Raw genomic sequence first — 19,283 nt, 5'->3', positions numbered from 1 at the left:
CAAACTAGGGTTAGGGTTTCCAGCTAGGGTTTTCAGTTAGGGTTTCAAACTAGGGTTAGGGTTTCCAGCTAGGGTTTTCAGTTAGGGTTTCAAACTAGGGTTAGGGTTTCCAGCTAGGGTTTTCAGTTAGGGTTTCAAACTAGGGTTAGGGTTTCCAGTTAGGGTTTCAAACTAAGGTTAGCGTTTCCAGCTAGGGTTTCAAACTAGGGTTAGGGTTTCCAGCTAGGGTTTCAAACTAGGGTTAGCGTTTCCAGCTAGGGTTTCAAACTAGGGTTAGGGTTTCCAGCTAGGGTTTTCAGTTAGGGTTTCAAACGAGGGTTAGGGTTTTCAGCTAGGGTTTTCAGTTAGGGTTTCAAACTAGGGTTAGGGTTTCCAGGTAGGGTTTTCAGCTAGGGTTAGGGTTTCAAACTAGGGTTAGGGTTTCCAGCTAGGGTTTTCAGTTAGGGTTTCAAACTAGGGTTAGGGTTTCCAGCTAGGGTTTTCAGTTAGGGTTTCAAACTAGGGTTAGGGTTTCCAGGTAGGGTTTTCAGCTAGGGTTAGGGTTTACAGCTAGGGTTTCAAACTAGGGTTAGGGTTTCCAGCTAGGGTTTTCAGTTAGGGTTTCAAACTAGGGTTAGGGTTTCCAGGTAGGGTTTTCAGCTAGGGTTAGGGTTTCCAGCTAGGGTTTTCAGTTAGGGTTTCAAACTAGGGATAGGGTTTCCAGCTAGGGTTTTCAATTAGGGTTTCAAACTAGGGTTAGGGTTTCCAGCTAGGGTTTTCAGTTAGGGTTTCAAACTAGGGTTAGGGTTTCCAGCTAGGGTTTTCAGTTAGGGTTTCAAACTAGGGTTAGGGTTTCCAGCTAGGGTTTTCAGTTAGGGTTTCAAACTAGGGTTAGGGTTTCCAGCTAGGGTTTTCAATTAGGGTTTCAAACTAGGGTTAGGGTTTCCAGCTAGGGTTTTCAGTTAGGGTTTCAAACTAGGGTTAGGGTTTCCAGCTAGGGTTTTCAGTTAGGGTTTCAAACTAGGGTTAGGGTTTCCAGCTAGGGTTTTCAGTTAGGGTTTCAAACTAGGGTTAGGGTTTTCAGCTAGGGTTTTCAGTTAGGGTTTCAAACTAGGGTTAGGGTTTCCAGGTAGGGTTTTCAGCTAGGGTTAGGGTTTCAAACTAGGGTTAGGGTTTCCAGCTAGGGTTTTCAGTTAGGGTTTCAAACTAGGGTTAGGGTTTCCAGCTAGGGTTTTCAGTTAGGGTTTCAAACTAGGGTTAGGGTTTCCAGGTAGGGTTTTCAGCTAGGGTTAGGGTTTACAGCTAGGGTTTCAAACTAGGGTTAGGGTTTCCAGCTAGGGTTTTCAGTTAGGGTTTCAAACTAGGGTTAGGGTTTTCAGCTAGGGTTTTCAGTTAGGGTTTCAAACTAGGGTTAGGGTTTCCAGGTAGGGTTTTCAGCTAGGGTTAGGGTTTCAAACTAGGGTTAGGGTTTCCAGCTAGGGTTTTCAGTTAGGGTTTCAAACTAGGGTTAGGGTTTCCAGCTAGGGTTTTCAGTTAGGGTTTCAAACTAGGGTTAGGGTTTCCAGGTAGGGTTTTCAGCTAGGGTTAGGGTTTACAGCTAGGGTTTCAAACTAGGGTTAGGGTTTCCAGCTAGGGTTTTCAGTTAGGGTTTCAAACTAGGGTTAGGGTTTCCAGCTAGGGTTTTCAGTTAGGGTTTCAAACTAGGGTTAGGGTTTCCAGCTAGGGTTTTCAGTTAGGGTTTCAAACTAGGGTTAGGGTTTCCAGCTAGGGTTTTCAGTTAGGGTTTCAAACTAGGGTTAGGGTTTCCAGCTAGGGTTTTCAGTTAGGGTTTCAAACTAGGGTTAGGGTTTCCAGCTAGGGTTTCAAACTAGGGTTAGGGTTTCCAGCTAGGGTTTTCAGTTAGGGTTTACAGCTAGGGTTTCAAACTAGGGTTAGGGTTTCCAGCTAGGGTTTTCAGTTAGGGTTTCAAACTAGGGTTAGGGTTTCCAGCTAGGGTTTTCAGTTAGGGTTTCAAACTAGGGTTAGGGTTTTCAGCTAGGGTTTTCAGTTAGGGTTTCAAACTAGGGTTAGGGTTTCCAGGTAGGGTTTTCAGCTAGGGTTAGGGTTTCAAACTAGGGTTAGGGTTTCCAGCTAGGGTTTTCAGTTAGGGTTTCAAACTAGGGTTAGGGTTTCCAGCTAGGGTTTTCAGTTAGGGTTACAGCTAGGGTTTCAAACTAGGGTTAGGGTTTCCAGCTAGGGTTTTCAGTTAGGGTTTCAAACTAGGGTTAGGGTTTCCAGCTAGGGTTTTCAGCTAGGGTTTCAAACTAGGGTTAGGGTTTCCAGCTAGGGTTTTCAGCTAGGGTTAGGGTTTACAGCTAGGGTTTCAAACTAGGGTTAGGGTTTCCAGCTAGGGTTTTCAGTTAGGGTTTCAAACTAGGGTTAGGTTTTCCAGCTAGGGTTTTCAGTCAGGGTTTCAAACTAGGGTTAGGGTTTCCAGCTAGGGTTTTCAGTTAGGGTTTCAAACTAGGGTTAGGGTTTCCAGCTAGGGTTTTCAGTTAGGGTTTCAAACTAGGGTTAGGGTTTCCAGTTAGGGTTTCAAACTAGGGTTAGCGTTTCCAGCTAGGGTTTCAAACTAGGGTAAGGGTTTCCAGCTAGGGTTTTCAGTTAGGGTTTCAAACTAGGGTTAGGGTTTCCAGCTAGGGTTTTCAGTTAGGGTTTCAAACTAGGGTTAGGGTTTCCAGCTAGGGTTTTCAGTTAGGGTTTCAAACTAGGGTTAGGGTTTCCAGTTAGGGTTTCAAACTAGGGTTAGCGTTTACAGCTAGGGTTTCAAACCAGGGTTAGGGTTTCCAGCTAGGGTTTTCAGTTAGGGTTTTAAACTAGGGTTAGGGTTTCCAGGTAGGGTTTTCAGCTAGGGTTAGGGTTTCCAGCTAGGGTTTTCAGTTAGGGTTTCAAACTAGGGTTAGGGTTTCCAGCTAGGGTTTTCAATTAGGGTTTCAAACTAGGGTTAGGGTTTCCAGCTAGGGTTTTCAGTTAGGGTTTCAAACTAGGGTTAGGGTTTCCAGCTAGGGTTTTCAGTTAGGGTTTCAAACTAGGGTTAGGTTTTCCAGCTAGGGTTTTCAGTTAGGGTTTCAAACTAGGGTTAGGGTTTCCAGGTAGGGTTTTCAGCTAGGGTTAGGGTTTCAAACTAGGGTTAGGGTTTCCAGCTAGGGTTTTCAGTTAGGGTTTCAAACTAGGGTTAGGGTTTCCAGCTAGGGTTTTCAGTTAGGGTTTCAAACTAGGGTTAGGGTTTCCAGCTAGGGTTTTCAGTTAGGGTTTCAAACTAGGGTTAGGGTTTCCAGCTAGGGTTTTCAGTTAGGGTTTCAAACTAGGGTTAGGGTTTCCAGGTAGGGTTTTCAGCTAGGGTTAGGGTTTCAAACTAGGGTTAGGGTTTCCAGCTAGGGTTTTCAGTTAGGGTTTCACACTAGGGTTAGGGTTTCCAGCTAGGGTTTTCAGTTAGGGTTTCAAACTAGGGTTAGGGTTTCCAGCTAGGGTTTTCAGTTAGGGTTTCAAACTAGGGTTAGGGTTTCCAGTTAGGGTTTCAAACTAGGGTTAGCGTTTACAGCTAGGGTTTCAAACTAGGGTTAGGGTTTCCAGCTAGGGTTTTCAGTTAGGGTTTACAGCTAGGGTTTCAAACTAGGGTTAGGGTTTCCAGCTAGGGTTTTCAGTTAGGGTTTCAAACTAGGGTTAGGGTTTCCAGCTAGGGTTTTCAGTTAGGGTTTCAAACTAGGGTTAGGGTTTTCAGCTAGGGTTTTCAGTTAGGGTTTCAAACTAGGGTTAGGGTTTCCAGGTAGGGTTTTCAGCTAGGGTTAGGGTTTCAAACTAGGGTTAGGGTTTCCAGCTAGGGTTTTCAGTTAGGGTTTCAAACTAGGGTTAGGGTTTCTAGCTAGGGTTTTCAGTTAGGGTTTCAAACTAGGGTTAGGGTTTTCAGGTAGGGTTTTCAGCTAGGGTTAGGGTTTACAGCTAGGGTTTCAAACTAGGGTTAGGGTTTCCAGCTAGGGTTTTCAGTTAGGGTTTCAAACTAGGGTTAGGGTTTCCAGCTAGGGTTTTCAGTTAGGGTTTCAAACTAGGGTTAGGGTTTCCAGCTAGGGTTTTCAGTTAGGGTTTCAAACTAGGGTTAGGGTTTCCAGCTAGGGTTTTCAGTTAGGGTTTCAAACTAGGATTAGGGTTTCCAGCTAGGGTTTTCAGTTAGGGTTTCAAACTAGGGTTAGGGTTTCCAGCTAGGGTTTTCAGTTAGGGTTTCAAACTAGGGTTAGGGTTTCCAGCTAGGGTTTTCAGTTAGGGTTTCAAACTAGGGTTAGGGTTTCCAGTTAGGGTTTCAAACTAGGGTTAGCGTTTCCAGCTAGGGTTTCAAACTAGGGTTAGCGTTTCCAGGTAGGGGTTTCAAACTAGGGTTAGGGTTTCCAGTTAGGGTTTCAAACTAGGGTTAGCGTTTCCAGCTAGGGTTTCAAACTAGGGTTAGGGTTTCCAGCTAGGGTTTCAAACTAGGGTTAGCGTTTCCAGGTAGGGTTTTCAGCTAGGGTTAGGGTTTACAGCTAGGGTTTCAAACTAGGGTTAGGGTTTCCAGCTAGGGTTTTCAGTTAGGGTTTCAAACTAGGGTTAGGGTTTCCAGCTAGGGTTTTCAGTTAGGGTTTCAAACTAGGGTTAGGGTTTCCAGCTAGGGTTTTCAGTTAGGGTTTCAAACTAGGATTAGGGTTTCCAGCTAGGGTTTTCAGTTAGGGTTTCAAACTAGGGTTAGGGTTTTCAGCTAGGGTTTTCAGTTAGGGTTTCAAACTAGGGTTAGGGTTTCCAGGTAGGGTTTTCAGCTAGGGTTAGGGTTTCAAACTAGGGTTAGGGTTTCCAGCTAGGGTTTTCAGTTAGGGTTTCAAACTAGGGTTAGGGTTTCCAGCTAGGGTTTTCAGTTAGGGTTTCAAACTAGGGTTAGGGTTTCCAGGTAGGGTTTTCAGCTAGGGTTAGGGTTTACAGCTAGGGTTTCAAACTAGGGTTAGGGTTTCCAGCTAGGGTTTTCAGTTAGGGTTTCAAACTAGGGTTAGGGTTTCCAGCTAGGGTTTTCAGTTAGGGTTTCAAACTAGGGTTAGGGTTTCCAGCTAGGGTTTTCAGTTAGGGTTTCAAACTAGGGTTAGGGTTTCCAGCTAGGGTTTTCAGTTAGGGTTTCAAACTAGGATTAGGGTTTCCAGCTAGGGTTTTCAGTTAGGGTTTCAAACTAGGGTTAGGGTTTCCAGCTAGGGTTTTCAGTTAGGGTTTCAAACTAGGGTTAGGGTTTCCAGCTAGGGTTTTCAGTTAGGGTTTCAAACTAGGGTTAGGGTTTCCAGTTAGGGTTTCAAACTAGGGTTAGCGTTTCCAGCTAGGGTTTCAAACTAGGGTTAGGGTTTCCAGCTAGGGTTTTCAGTTAGGGTTTACAGCTAGGGTTAGGGTTTCAAACTAGGGTTAGGGTTTCCAGCTAGGGTTTTCAGTTAGGGTTTCAAACTAGGGTTACCGTTTCCAGCTAGGGTTTCAAACTAGGGTTAGGGTTTCCAGCTAGGGTTTTCAGTTAGGGTTTACAGCTAGGGTTAGGGTTTCAAACTAGGGTTAGGGTTTCCAGTTAGGGTTTCAAACTAGGGTTAGGGTTTCCAGCTAGGGTTTTCAGTTAGGGTTTACAGCTAGGGTTAGGGTTTCAAACTAGGGTTAGCGTTTCCAGCTAGGGTTTCAAACTAGGGTTAGGGTTTCCAGCTAGGGTTTCAAACTAGGGTTAGGGTTTCCAGCTAGGGTTTTCAGTTAGGGTTTCAAACTAGGGTTAGCGTTTCCAGGTAGGGTTTCTAGCTAGGGTTAGGGTTTACAGCTAGGGTTTCAAACTAGGGTTAGGTTTCCAGCTAGGGTTTTCAGTTAGGGTTTACAGCTAGGGTTTCAAACTAGGGTTAGGGTTTCCAGCTAGGGTTTTCAGTTAGGGTTTCAAACTAGGGTTAGGGTTTACAGCTAGGGTTTCAAACTAGGGTTAGCGTTTCCAGCTAGGGTTTCAAACTAGGGTTAGGGTTTCCAGTTAGGGTTTTCAGTTAGGGTTTCAAACTAGGGTTAGGGTTTCCAGTTAGGGTTTCAAACTAGGGTTAGCGTTTCCAGCTAGGGTTTCAAACTAGGGTTAGGGTTTCCAGTTAGGGTTTCAAACTAGGGTTAGCGTTTCCAGCTAGGGTTTCAAACTAGGGTTAGGGTTTCCAGCTAGGGTTTTCAGTTAGGGTTTACAGCTAGGGTTTCAAACTAGGGTTAGGGTTTCCAGCTAGGGTTTTCAGTTAGGGTTTCAAACTAGGGTTAGGGTTTCCAGCTAGGGTTTTAGGTTAGGGTTTCAAACTAGGGTTAGGGTTTCCAGCTAAGGTTTTCAGTTAGGGTTTACAGCTAGGGTTTCAAACTAGGGTTAGGGTTTCCAGCTAGGGTTTTCAGTTAGGGTTTACAGCTAGGGTTTCAAACTAGGGTTAGGGTTTCCAGCTAGGGTTTTCAGTTATGGTTTCAAACTAGGGTTAGGGTTTCCAGCTAGGGTTTTCAGTTAGGGTTTCAAACTAGGGTTAGGGTTTCCAGCTAGGGTTTTCAGTTAGGGTTTCAAACTAGGGTTAGGGTTTCCAGCTAGGGTTTTCAGTTAGGGTTTCAAACTAGGGTTAGGGTTTCCAGCTAGGGTTTTCAGTTAGGGTTTCAAACTAGGGTTAGGGTTTCCAGCTAGGGTTTTCAGTTAGGGTTTCAAACTAGGATTAGGGTTTCCAGCTAGGGTTTTCAGTTAGGGTTTCAAACTAGGGTTAGGGTTTCCAGCTAGGGTTTTCAGTTAGGGTTTCAAACTAGGGTTAGGGTTTCCAGCTAGGGTTTTCAGTTAGGGTTTCAAACTAGGGTTAGGGTTTCCAGTTAGGGTTTCAAACTAGGGTTAGCGTTTCCAGCTAGGGTTTCAAACTAGGGTTAGGGTTTCCAGCTAGGGTTTCAAACTAGGGTTAGCGTTTCCAGCTAGGGTTTCAAACTAGGGTTAGGGTTTCCAGCTAGGGTTTTCAGTTAGGGTTTCAAACTAGGGTTAGGGTTTTCAGCTAGGGTTTTCAGTTAGGGTTTCAAACTAGGGTTAGGGTTTCCAGGTAGGGTTTTCAGCTAGGGTTAGGGTTTCAAACTAGGGTTAGGGTTTCCAGCTAGGGTTTTCAGTTAGGGTTTCAAACTAGGGTTAGGGTTTCCAGCTAGGGTTTTCAGTTAGCGTTTCAAACTAGGGTTAGGGTTTCCAGGTAGGGTTTTCAGCTAGGGTTAGGGTTTAAAGCTAGGGTTTCAAACTAGGGTTAGGGTTTACAGCTAGGGTTTTCAGTTAGGGTTTCAAACTAGGGTTAGGGTTTCCAGCTAGGGTTTTCAGCTAGGGTTTCAAACTAGGGTTAGGGTTTCCAGCTAGGATTTTCAGTTAGGGTTTCAAACTAGGGTTAGGGTTTCCAGCTAGGGTTTTCAGTTAGGGTTTCAAACTAGGGTTAGGGTTTCCAGCTAGGGTTTTCAGTTAGGGTTTCAAACTAGGGTTAGGGTTTCCAGCTAGGGTTTTCAGTTAGGGTTTCAAACTAGGGTTTCCAGCTAGGGTTTTCAGTTAGGGTTTCAAACTAGGGTTAGGGTTTCCAGGTAGGGTTTTCATCTAGGGTTAGGGTTTACAGCTAGGGTTTCAAACTAGGGTTAGGGTTTCCAGCTAGGGTTTTCAGTTAGGGTTTCAAACTAGGGTTAGGGTTTCCAGCTAGGGTTTTCAGCTAGGGTTTCAAACTAGGGTTAGGGTTTCCAGCTAGGATTTTCAGTTAGGGTTTCAAACTAGGGTTAGGGTTTCCAGCTAGGGTTTTCAGTTAGGGTTTCAAACTAGGGTTAGGGTTTCCAGCTAGGGTTTTCAGTTAGGGTTTCAAACTAGGGTTAGGGTTTCCAGCTAGGGTTTTCAGTTAGGGTTTCAAACTAGGGTTAGGGTTTCCAGCTAGGGTTTTCAGTTAGGGTTTCAAACTAGGGTTAGGGTTTCCAGTTAGGGTTTCAAACTAGGGTTAGCGTTTCCAGCTAGGGTTTCAAACTAGGGTTAGGGTTTCCAGCTAGGGTTTTCAGTTAGGGTTTCAAACTAGGGTTAGGGTTTCCAGGTAGGGTTTTCAGCTAGGGTTAGGGTTTCAAACTACGGTTAGGGTTTCCAGCTAGGGTTTTCAGTTAGGGTTTCAAACTAGGGTTAGGGTTTCCAGCTAGGGTTTTCAGTTAGGGTTTCAAACTAGGGTTAGGGTTTCCAGCTAGGGTTTTCAGTTAGGGTTTCAAACTAGGGTTAGGGTTTCCAGCTAGGGTTTTCAGTTAGAATTTCAAACTAGGGTTAGGGTTTCCAGCTAGGGTTTTCAGTTAGGGTTTCAAACTAGGGTTAGGGTTTCAAGGTAGGGTTTTCAGCTAGGGTTAGGGTTTCAAACTAGGGTTAGGGTTTCCAGCTAGGGTTTTCAGTTAGGGTTTCAAACTAGGGTTAGGGTTTCCAGCTAGGGTTTTCAGTTAGGGTTTCAAACTAGGGTTAGGGTTTCCAGCTAGGGTTTTCAGTTAGGGTTTCAAACTAGGGTTAGGGTTTCCAGTTAGGGTTTCAAACTAGGGTTAGCGTTTCCAGCTAGGGTTTCAAACTAGGGTTAGGGTTTCCAGCTAGGGTTTTCAGTTAGGGTTTACAGCTAGGGTTTCAAACTAGGGTTAGGGTTTCCAGCTAGGGTTTTCAGTTAGGGTTTCAAACTAGGGTTAGGGTTTCCAGCTAGGGTTTTCAGTTAGGGTTTCAAACTAGGGTTAGGGTTTCCAGCTAGGGTTTTCAGTTAGGGTTTCAAACTAGGGTTAGGGTTTCCAGGTAGGGTTTTCAGCTAGGTTTAGGGTTTCAAACTAGGGTTAGGGTTTCCAGCTAGGGTTTTCAGTTAGGGTTTCAAACTAGGGTTAGGGTTTCCAGCTAGGGTTTTCAGTTAGGGTTTCAAACTAGGGTTAGGGTTTCCAGCTAGGGTTTTCAGTTAGGGTTTCAAACTAGGGTTAGGGTTTCCAGCTAGGGTTTTCAGTTAGGGTTTCAAACTAGGGTTAGGGTTTCCAGTTAGGGTTTCAAACTAGGGTTAGCGTTTCCAGCTAGGGTTTCAAACTAGGGTTAGGGTTTCCAGCTAGGGTTTTCAGTTAGGGTTTCAAACTAGGGTTAGGGTTTCCAGCTAGGGTTTTCAGTTAGGGTTTACAGCTAGGGTTTCAAACTAGGGTTAGGGTTTCCAGCTAGGGTTTTCAGTTAGGGTTTCAAACTAGGGTTAGGGTTTCCAGGTAGGGTTTTCAGCTAGGGTTAGGGTTTACAGCTAGGGTTTCAAACTAGGGTTAGGGTTTCCAGCTAGGGTTTTCAGTTAGGGTTTACAGCTAGGGTTTCAAACTAGGGTTAGGGTTTCCAGCTAGGGTTTTCAGTTAGGGTTTCAAACTAGGGTTAGGGTTTCCAGCTAGGGTTTTCAGTTAGGGTTTCAAACTAGGGTTAGGGTTTCCAGTTAGGGTTTCAAACTAGGGTTAGCGTTTACAGCTAGGGTTTCAAACTAGGGTTAGGGTTTCCAGCTAGGGTTTTCAGTTAGGGTTTCAAACTAGGGTTAGGGTTTCCAGGTAGGGTTTTCAGCTAGGGTTAGGGTTTCCAGCTAGGGTTTTCAGTTAGGGTTTCAAACTAGGGTTAGGGTTTCCAGCTAGGGTTTTCAGTTAGGGTTTCAAACTAGGGTTAGGGTTTCCAGCTAGGGTTTTCAGTTAGGGTTTCAAACTAGGGTTAGGGTTTCCAGCTAGGGTTTTCAATTAGGGTTTCAAACTAGGGTTAGGGTTTCCAGCTAGGGTTTTCAATTAGGGTTTCAAACTAGGGTTAGGGTTTCCAGCTAGGGTTTTCAGTTAGGGTTTCAAACTAGGGTTAGGGTTTCCAGTTAGGGTTTCAAACTAGGGTTAGCGTTTCCAGCTAGGGTTTCAAACTAGGGTTAGGGTTTCCAGCTAGGGTTTTCAGTTAGGGTTACAGCTAGGGTTTCAAACTAGGGTTAGGGTTTCCAGCTAGGGTTTTCAGTTAGGGTTTCAAACTAGGGTTAGGGTTTCCAGCTAGGGTTTTCAGCTAGGGTTTCAAACTAGGGTTAGGGTTTCCAAGTAGGGTTTTCAGCTAGGGTTAGGGTTTACAGCTAGGGTTTCAAACTAGGGTTAGGGTTTCCAGCTAGGGTTTTCAGTTAGGGTTTCAAACTAGGGTTAGGGTTTCCAGCTAGGGTTTTCAGTCAGGGTTTCAAACTAGGGTTAGGGTTTCCAGCTAGGGTTTTCAGTTAGGGTTTCAAACTAGGGTTAGGGTTTCCAGTTAGGGTTTCAAACTAGGGTTAGCGTTTCCAGCTAGGGTTTCAAACTAGGGTTAGGGTTTCCAGCTAGGGTTTTCAGTTAGGGTTTCAAACTAGGGTTAGGGTTTCCAGCTAGGGTTTTCAGTTAGGGTTTCAAACTAGGGTTAGGGTTTCCAGCTAGGGTTTTCAGTTAGGGTTTCAAACTAGGGTTAGGGTTTCCAGTTAGGGTTTCAAACTAGGGTTAGCGTTTACAGCTAGGGTTTCAAACTAGGGTTAGGGTTTCCAGCTAGGGTTTTCAGTTAGGGTTTCAAACTAGGGTTAGGGTTTCCAGGTAGGGTTTTCAGCTAGGGTTAGGGTTTCCAGCTAGGGTTTTCAGTTAGGGTTTCAAACTAGGGTTAGGGTTTCCAGCTAGGGTTTTCAATTAGGGTTTCAAACTAGGGTTAGGGTTTCCAGCTAGGGTTTTCAGTTAGGGTTTCAAACTAGGGTTAGGGTTTCCAGCTAGGGTTTTCAGTTAGGGTTTCAAACTAGGGTTAGGGTTTCCAGCTAGGGTTTTCAGTTAGGGTTTCAAACTAGGGTTAGGGTTTCCAGCTAGGGTTTTCAATTAGGGTTTCAAACTAGGGTTAGGGTTTCCAGCTAGGGTTTTCAGTTAGGGTTTCAAACTAGGGTTAGGGTTTCCAGCTAGGGTTTTCAGTTAGGGTTTCAAACTAGGGTTAGGGTTTCCAGCTAGGGTTTTCAGTTAGGGTTTCAAACTAGGGTTAGGGTTTTCAGCTAGGGTTTTCAGTTAGGGTTTCAAACTAGGGTTAGTGTTTCCAGGTAGGGTTTTCAGCTAGGGTTAGGGTTTCAAACTAGGGTTAGGGTTTCCAGCTAGGGTTTTCAGTTAGGGTTTCAAACTAGGGTTAGGGTTTCCAGCTAGGGTTTTCAGTTAGGGTTTCAAACTAGGGTTAGGGTTTCCAGCTAGGGTTTTCAGTTAGGGTTTCAAACTAGGGTTAGGGTTTCCAGTTAGGGTTTCAAACTAGGGTTAGCGTTTCCAGCTAGGGTTTCAAACTAGGGTTAGGGTTTCCAGCTAGGGTTTTCAGTTAGGGTTTACAGCTAGGGTTTCAAACTAGGGTAAGGGTTTCCAGCTAGGGTTTTCAGTTAGGGTTTACAGCTAGGGTTTCAAACTAGGGTTAGGGTTTCCAGCTATGGTTTTCAGTTAGGGTTTCAAACTAGGGTTAGGGTTTCCAGGTAGGGTTTCAAACTAGGGTTAGGGTTTCCAGCTAGGGTTTTCAGTTAGGGTTTCAAACTAGGGTTAGGGTTTCCAGCTAGGGTTTTCAGTTAGGGTTTCAAACCAGGGTTAGGGTTTCCAGCTAGGGTTTTCAGTTAGGGTTTCAAACTAGGGTTAGGGTTTCCAGTTAGGGTTTCAAACTAGGGTTAGCGTTTCCAGCTAGGGTTTCAAACTAGGGTTAGGGTTTCCAGCTAGGGTTTTCAGTTAGGGTTTACAGCTAGGGTTTCAAACTAGGGTTAGGGTTTCCAGCTAGGATTTTCAGTTAGGGTTTCAAACTAGGGTTAGGGTTTCCAGCTAGGGTTTTCAGTTAGGGTTTCAAACTAGGGTTAGGGTTTCCAGTTAGGGTTTACAGCTAGGGTTTCAAACTAGGGTTAGGGTTTCCAGCTAGGGTTTTAAACTAGGGTTAGGGTTTCCAGCTAGGGTTTCAAACTAGGGTTAGGGTTTTCAGCTAGGGTTTTCAGTTAGGGTTTCAAACTAGGGTTAGGGTTTCCAGGTAGGGTTTTCAGCTAGGGTTAGGGTTTCAAACTAGGGTTAGGGTTTCCAGATAGGGTTTTCAGTTAGGGTTTCAAACTAGGGTTAGGGTTTCCAGCTAGGGTTTTCAGTTAGGGTTTCAAACTAGGGTTAGGGTTTCCAGGTCGGGTTTTCAGCTAGGGTTAGGGTTTACAGCTAGGGTTTCAAACTAGGGTTAGGGTTTCCAGCTAGGGTTTTCAGTTAGGGTTTCAAACTAGGGTTAGGGTTTCCAGCTAGGGAATTCAGTTAGGGTTTCAAACTAGGGTTAGGGTTTCCAGTTAGGGTTTCAAACTAAGGTTAGCGTTTCCAGCTAGGGTTTCAAACTAGGGTTAGGGTTTCCAGCTAGGGTTTCAAACTAGGGTTAGCGTTTCCAGCTAGGGTTTCAAACTAGGGTTAGGGTTTCCAGCTAGGGTTTTCAGTTAGGGTTTCAAACGAGGGTTAGGGTTTTCAGCTAGGGTTTTCAGTTAGGGTTTCAAACTAGGGTTAGGGTTTCCAGGTGGGGTTTTCAGCTAGGGTTAGGGTTTCAAACTAGGGTTAGGGTTTCCAGCTAGGGTTTTCAGTTAGGGTTTCAAACTAGGGTTAGGGTTTCCAGCTAGGGTTTTCAGTTAGGGTTTCAAACTAGGGTTAGGGTTTCCAGGTAGGGTTTTCAGCTAGGGTTAGGGTTTACAGCTAGGGTTTCAAACTAGGGTTAGGGTTTCCAGCTAGGGTTTTCAGTTAGGGTTTCAAACTAGGGTTAGGGTTTCCAGGTAGGGTTTTCAGCTAGGGTTAGGGTTTCCAGCTAGGGTTTTCAGTTAGGGTTTCAAACTAGGGTTAGGGTTTCCAGCTAGGGTTTTCAGTTAGGGTTTCAAACTAGGGTTAGGGTTTCCAGCTAGGGTTTTCAGTTAGGGTTTCAAACTAGGGTTAGGGTTTTCAGCTAGGGTTTTCAGTTAGGGTTTCAAACTAGGGTTAGGGTTTCCAGGTAGGGTTTTCAGCTAGGGTTAGGGTTTCAAACTAGGGTTAGGGTTTCCAGCTAGGGTTTTCAGTTAGGGTTTCAAACTAGGGTTAGGGTTTCCAGCTAGGGTTTTCAGTTAGGGTTTCAAACTAGGGTTAGGGTTTCCAGGTAGGGTTTTCAGCTAGGGTTAGGGTTTACAGCTAGGGTTTCAAACTAGGGTTAGGGTTTCCAGCTAGGGTTTTCAGTTAGGGTTTCAAACTAGGGTTAGGGTTTTCAGCTAGGGTTTTCAGTTAGGGTTTCAAACTAGGGTTAGGGTTTCCAGGTAGGGTTTTCAGCTAGGGTTAGGGTTTCAAACTAGGGTTAGGGTTTCCAGCTAGGGTTTTCAGTTAGGGTTTCAAACTAGGGTTAGGGTTTCCAGCTAGGGTTTTCAGTTAGGGTTTCAAACTAGGGTTAGGGTTTCCAGGTAGGGTTTTCAGCTAGGGTTAGGGTTTACAGCTAGGGTTTCAAACTAGGGTTAGGGTTTCCAGCTAGGGTTTTCAGTTAGGGTTTCAAACTAGGGTTAGGGTTTCCAGCTAGGGTTTTCAGTTAGGGTTTCAAACTAGGGTTAGGGTTTCCAGCTAGGGTTTTCAGTTAGGGTTTCAAACTAGGGTTAGGGTTTCCAGCTAGGGTTTTCAGTTAGGGTTTCAAACTAGGGTTAGGGTTTCCAGCTAGGGTTTCAAACTAGGGTTAGGGTTTCCAGCTAGGGTTTTCAGTTAGGGTTTACAGCTAGGGTTTCAAACTAGGGTTAGGGTTTCCAGCTAGGGTTTTCAGTTAGGGTTTCAAACTAGGGTTAGGGTTTCCAGCTAGGGTTTTCAGTTAGGGTTTCAAACTAGGGTTAGGGTTTTCAGCTAGGGTTTTCAGTTAGGGTTTCAAACTAGGGTTAGGGTTTCCAGGTAGGGTTTTCAGCTAGGGTTAGGGTTTCAAACTAGGGTTAGGGTTTCCAGCTAGGGTTTTCAGTTAGGGTTTCAAACTAGGGTTAGGGTTTCCAGCTAGGGTTTTCAGTTAGGGTTACAGCTAGGGTTTCAAACTAGGGTTAGGGTTTCCAGCTAGGGTTTTCAGTTAGGGTTTCAAACTAGGGTTAGGGTTTCCAGCTAGGGTTTTCAGCTAGGGTTTCAAACTAGGGTTAGGGTTTCCAGGTAGGGTTTTCAGCTAGGGTTAGGGTTTACAGCTAGGGTTTCAAACTAGGGTTAGGGTTTCCAGCTAGGGTTTTCAGTTAGGGTTTCAAACTAGGGTTAGGTTTTCCAGCTAGGGTTTTCAGTCAGGGTTTCAAACTAGGGTTAGGGTTTCCAGCTAGGGTTTTCAGTTAGGGTTTCAAACTAGGGTTAGGGTTTCCAGCTAGGGTTTTCAGTTAGGGTTTCAAACTAGGGTTAGGGTTTCCAGTTAGGGTTTCAAACTAGGGTTAGCGTTTCCAGCTAGGGTTTCAAACTAGGGTAAGGGTTTCCAGCTAGGGTTTTCAGTTAGGGTTTCAAACTAGGGTTAGGGTTTCCAGCTAGGGTTTTCAGTTAGGGTTTCAAACTAGGGTTAGGGTTTCCAGCTAGGGTTTTCAGTTAGGGTTTCAAACTAGGGTTAGGGTTTCCAGTTAGGGTTTCAAACTAGGGTTAGCGTTTACAGCTAGGGTTTCAAACTAGGGTTAGGGTTTCCAGCTAGGGTTTTCAGTTAGGGTTTTAAACTAGGGTTAGGGTTTCCAGGTAGGGTTTTCAGCTAGGGTTAGGGTTTCCAGCTAGGGTTTTCAGTTAGGGTTTCAAACTAGGGTTAGGGTTTCCAGCTAGGGTTTTCAATTAGGGTTTCAAACTAGGGTTAGGGTTTCCAGCTAGGGTTTTCAGTTAGGGTTTCAAACTAGGGTTAGGGTTTCCAGCTAGGGTTTTCAGTTAGGGTTTCAAACTAGGGTTAGGGTTTCCAGCTAGGGTTTTCAGTTAGGGTTTCAAACTAGGGTTAGGGTTTCCAGGTAGGGTTTTCAGCTAGGGTTAGGGTTTCAAACTAGGGTTAGGGTTTCCAGCTAGGGTTTTCAGTTAGGGTTTCAAACTAGGGTTAGGGTTTCCAGCTAGGGTTTTCAGTTAGGGTTTCAAACTAGGGTTAGGGTTTCCAGCTAGGGTTTTCAGTTAGGGTTTCAAACTAGGGTTAGGGTTTCCAGCTAGGGTTTTCAGTTAGGGTTTCAAACTAGGGTTAGGGTTTCCAGGTAGGGTTTTCAGCTAGGGTTAGGGTTTCAAACTAGGGTTAGGGTTTCCAGCTAGGGTTTTCAGTTAGGGTTTCACACTAGGGTTAGGGTTTCCAGCTAGGGTTTTCAGTTAGGGTTTCAAACTAGGGTTAGGGTTTCCAGCTAGGGTTTTCAGTTAGGGTTTCAAACTAGGGTTAGGGTTTCCAGTTAGGGTTTCAAACTAGGGTTAGCGTTTACAGCTAGGGTTTCAAACTAGGGTTAGGGTTTCCAGCTAGGGTTTTCAGTTAGGGTTTACAGCTAGGGTTTCAAACTAGGGTTAGGGTTTCCAGCTAGGGTTTTCAGTTAGGGTTTCAAACTAGGGTTAGGGTTTCCAGCTAGGGTTTTCAGTTAGGGTTTCAAACTAGGGTTAGGGTTTTCAGCTAGGGTTTTCAGTTAGGGTTTCAAACTAGGGTTAGGGTTTCCAGGTAGGGTTTTCAGCTAGGGTTAGGGTTTCAAACTAGGGTTAGGGTTTCCAGCTAGGGTTTTCAGTTAGGGTTTCAAACTAGGGTTAGGGTTTCCAGCTAGGGTTTTCAGTTAGGGTTTCAAACTAGGGTTAGGGTTTTCAGGTAGGGTTTTCAGCTAGGGTTAGGGTTTACAGCTAGGGTTTCAAACTAGGGTTAGGGTTTCCAGCTAGGGTTTTCAGTTAGGGTTTCAAACTAGGGTTAGGGTTTCCAGCTAGGGTTTTCAGTTAGGGTTTCAAACTAGGGTTAGGGTTTCCAGCTAGGGTTTTCAGTTAGGGTTTCAAACTAGGATTAGGGTTTCCAGCTAGGGTTTTCAGTTAGGGTTTCAAACTAGGGTTAGGGTTTCCAGCTAGGGTTTTCAGTTAGGGTTTCAAACTAGGGTTAGGGTTTCCAGCTAGGGTTTTCAGTTAGGGTTTCAAACTAGGGTTAGGGTTTCCAGCTAGGGTTTTCAGTTAGGGTTTCAAACTAGGGTTAGGGTTTCCAGTTAGGGTTTCAAACTAGGGTTAGCGTTTCCAGCTAGGGTTTCAAACTAGGGTTAGGGTTTCCAGCTAGGGTTTCAAACTAGGGTTAGCGTTTCCAGGTAGGGTTTTCAGCTAGGGTTAGGGTTTACAGCTAGGGTTTCAAACTAGGGTTAGGGTTTCCAGCTAGGGTTTTCAGTTAGGGTTTCAAACTAGGGTTAGGGTTTCCAGCTAGGGTTTTCAGTTAGGGTTTCAAACTAGGGTTAGGGTTTCCAGCTAGGGTTTTCAGTTAGGGTTTCAAACTAGGGTTAGGGTTTCCAGCTAGGGTTTTCAGTTAGGGTTTCAAACTAGGGTTAGGGTTTCCAGCTAGGGTTTTCAGTTAGGGTTTCAAACTAGGATTAGGGTTTCCAGCTAGGGTTTTCAGTTAGGGTTTCAAACTAGGGTTAGGGTTTCCAGCTAGGGTTTTCAGTTAGGGTTTCAAACTAGGGTTAGGGTTTCCAGCTAGGGTTTTCAGTTAGGGTTTCAAACTAGGGTTAGGGTTTCCAGTTAGGGTTTCAAACTAGGGTTAGCGTTTCCAGCTAGGGTTTCAAACTAGGGTTAGGGTTTCCAGCTAGGGTTTCAGACTAGGGTTAGCGTTTCCAGCTAGGGTTTCAAACTAGGGTTAGGGTTTCCAGCTAGGGTTTTCAGTTAGGGTTTCAAACTAGGGTTAGGGTTTTCAGCTAGGGTTTTCAGTTAGGGTTTCAAACTAGGGTTAGGGTTTCCAGGTAGGGTTTTCAGCTAGGGTTAGGGTTTCAAACTAGGGTTAGGGTTTCCAGCTAGGGTTTTCAGTTAGGGTTTCAAACTAGGGTTAGGGTTTCCAGCTAGGGTTTTCAGTTAGGGTTTCAAACTAGGGTTAGGGTTTCCAGGTAGGGTTTTCAGCTAGGGTTAGGGTTTACAGCTAGGGTTTCAAACTAGGGTTAGGGTTTCCAGCTAGGGTTTTCAGTTAGGGTTTCAAACTAGGGTTAGGGTTTCCAGCTAGGGTTTTCAGTTAGGGTTTCAAACTAGGGTTAGGGTTTCCAGCTAGGGTTTTCAGTTAGGGTTTCAAACTAGGGTTAGGGTTTCCAGCTAGGGTTTTCAGTTAGGGTTTCAAACTAGGATTAGGGTTTCCAGCTAGGGTTTTCAGTTAGGGTTTCAAACTAGGGTTAGGGTTTCCAGCTAGGGTTTTCAGTTAGGGTTTCAAACTAGGGTTAGGGTTTCCAGCTAGGGTTTTCAGTTAGGGTTTCAAACTAGGGTTAGGGTTTCCAGTTAGGGTTTCAAACTAGGGTTAGCGTTTCCAGCTAGGGTTTCAAACTAGGGTTAGGGTTTCCAGCTAGGGTTTCAAAATAGGGTTAGCGTTTCCAGCTAGGGTTTCAAACTAGGGCTAGGGTTTCCAGCTAGGGTTTTCAGTTAGGGTTTACAGCTAGGGTTTCAAACTAGGGTTAGGGTTTCCAGCTAGGGTTTTCAGTTAGGGTTTACAGCTAGGGTTTCAAACTAGGGTTAGGGTTTCCAGCTAGGGTTTTCAGTTAGGGTTTCAAACTAGGGTTAGGGTTTCCAGCTAGGGTTTTCAGTTAGGGTTTCAAACTAGGGTTAGGGTTTCCAGTTAGGGTTTCAAACTAGGGTTAGCGTTTCCAGCTAGGGTTTCAAACTAGGGTTAGGGTTTCCAGCTAGGGTTTTCAGTTAGGGTTACAGCTAGGGTTTCAAACTAGGGTCAGGGTTTCCAGCTAGGGTTTTCAGTTAGGGTTTCAAACTAGGGTTAGGGTTTCCAGCTAGGGTTTTCAGTTAGGGTTTCAAACTAGGGTTAGGGTTTCCAGGTAGGGTTTTCAGCTAGGGTTAGGGTTTCAAACTAGGGTTAGGGTTTCCAGCTAGGGTTTTCAGTTAGGGTTTCAAACTAGGGTTAGGGTTTCCAGCTAGGGTTTTCAGTTAGGGTTTCAAACTAGGGTTAGGGTTTCCAGCTAGGGTTTTCAGTTAGGGTTTCAAACTAGGGTTAGGGTTTCCAGCTAGGGTTTTCAGTTAGGGTTTCAAACTAGGGTTAGGGTTTCCAGTTAGGGTTTCAAACTAGGGTTAGCGTTTCCAGCTAGGGTTTCAAACTAGGGTTAGGGTTTCCAGCTAGGGTTTTCAGTTAGGGTTTCAAACTAGGGTTAGGGTTTCCAGCTAGGGTTTTCAGTTAGGGTTTCAAACTAGGGTTAGGGTTTCCAGCTAGGGTTTTCAGTTAGGGTTTCAAACTAGGGTTAGGGTTTCCAGTTAGGGTTTCAAACTAGGGTTAGCGTTTCCAGCTAGGGTTTCAAACTAGGGTTAGGGTTTCCAGCTAGGGTTTTCAGTTAGGGTTTCAAACTAGGGTTAGGGTTTCCAGGTAGGGTTTTCAGCTAGGGTTAGGGTTTCAAACTAGGGTTAGGGTTTCCAACTAGGGTTTCCAGCTAGGGTTTTCAGTTAGGGTTTCAAACTAGGGTTAGGGTTTCCAGCTAGGGTTTTCAGTTAGGGTTTCAAACTAGGGTTAGGGTTTCCAGCTAGGGTTTTCAGTTAGGGTTTCAAACTAGGGTTAGGGTTTCCAGCTAGGGTTTTCAGTTAGGGTTTCAAACTAGGGTTTGGGTTTCCAGGTAGGGTTTTCAGCTAGGGTTAGGGTTTCAAACTAGGGTAAGGGTTTCCAGCTAGGGTTTTCAGTTAGGGTTTCAAACTAGGGTTAGGGTTTCCAGCTAGGGTTTCAAACTAGGGTTAGCGTTTCCAGCTAGGGTTTCAAACTAGGGTTAGCGTTTCCAGCTAGGGTTTCAAACTAGGGTTAGGGTTTCCAGCTAGGGTTTTCAGTTAGGGTTTCAAACTAGGGTTAGGGTTTCCAGCTAGGGTTTTCAGTTAGGGTTTCAAACTAGGGTTAGGGTTTCCAGCTAGGGTTTTCAGTTAGGGTTTCAAACTAGGGTTAGGGTTTCCAGTTAGGGTTTCAAACTAGGGTTAGCGTTTCCAGCTAGGGTTTCAAACTAGGGTTAGGGTTTCCAGCTAGGGTTTTCAGTTAGGGTTTCAAACTAGGGTTAGGGTTTCCAGGTAGGGTTTTCAGCTAGGGTTAGGGTTTCAAACTAGGGTTAGGGTTTCCAACTAGGGTTTCCAGCTAGGGTTTTCAGTTAGGGTTTCAAACTAGGGTTAGGGTTTCCAGCTAGGGTTTTCAGTTAGGGTTTCAA

The sequence above is a fragment of the Filicampus tigris genome, chromosome 3 (genome assembly GCF_054856515.1).
Source record: "Filicampus tigris isolate MCC_2025a chromosome 3, RoL_Ftig_1.0, whole genome shotgun sequence".
In the NCBI taxonomy this organism is placed as follows: domain Eukaryota; kingdom Metazoa; phylum Chordata; class Actinopteri; order Syngnathiformes; family Syngnathidae; genus Filicampus; species Filicampus tigris.
The sequence above is the reverse complement of the archived record's forward strand: the minus strand, read 5'-3'. Positions refer to the sequence as shown.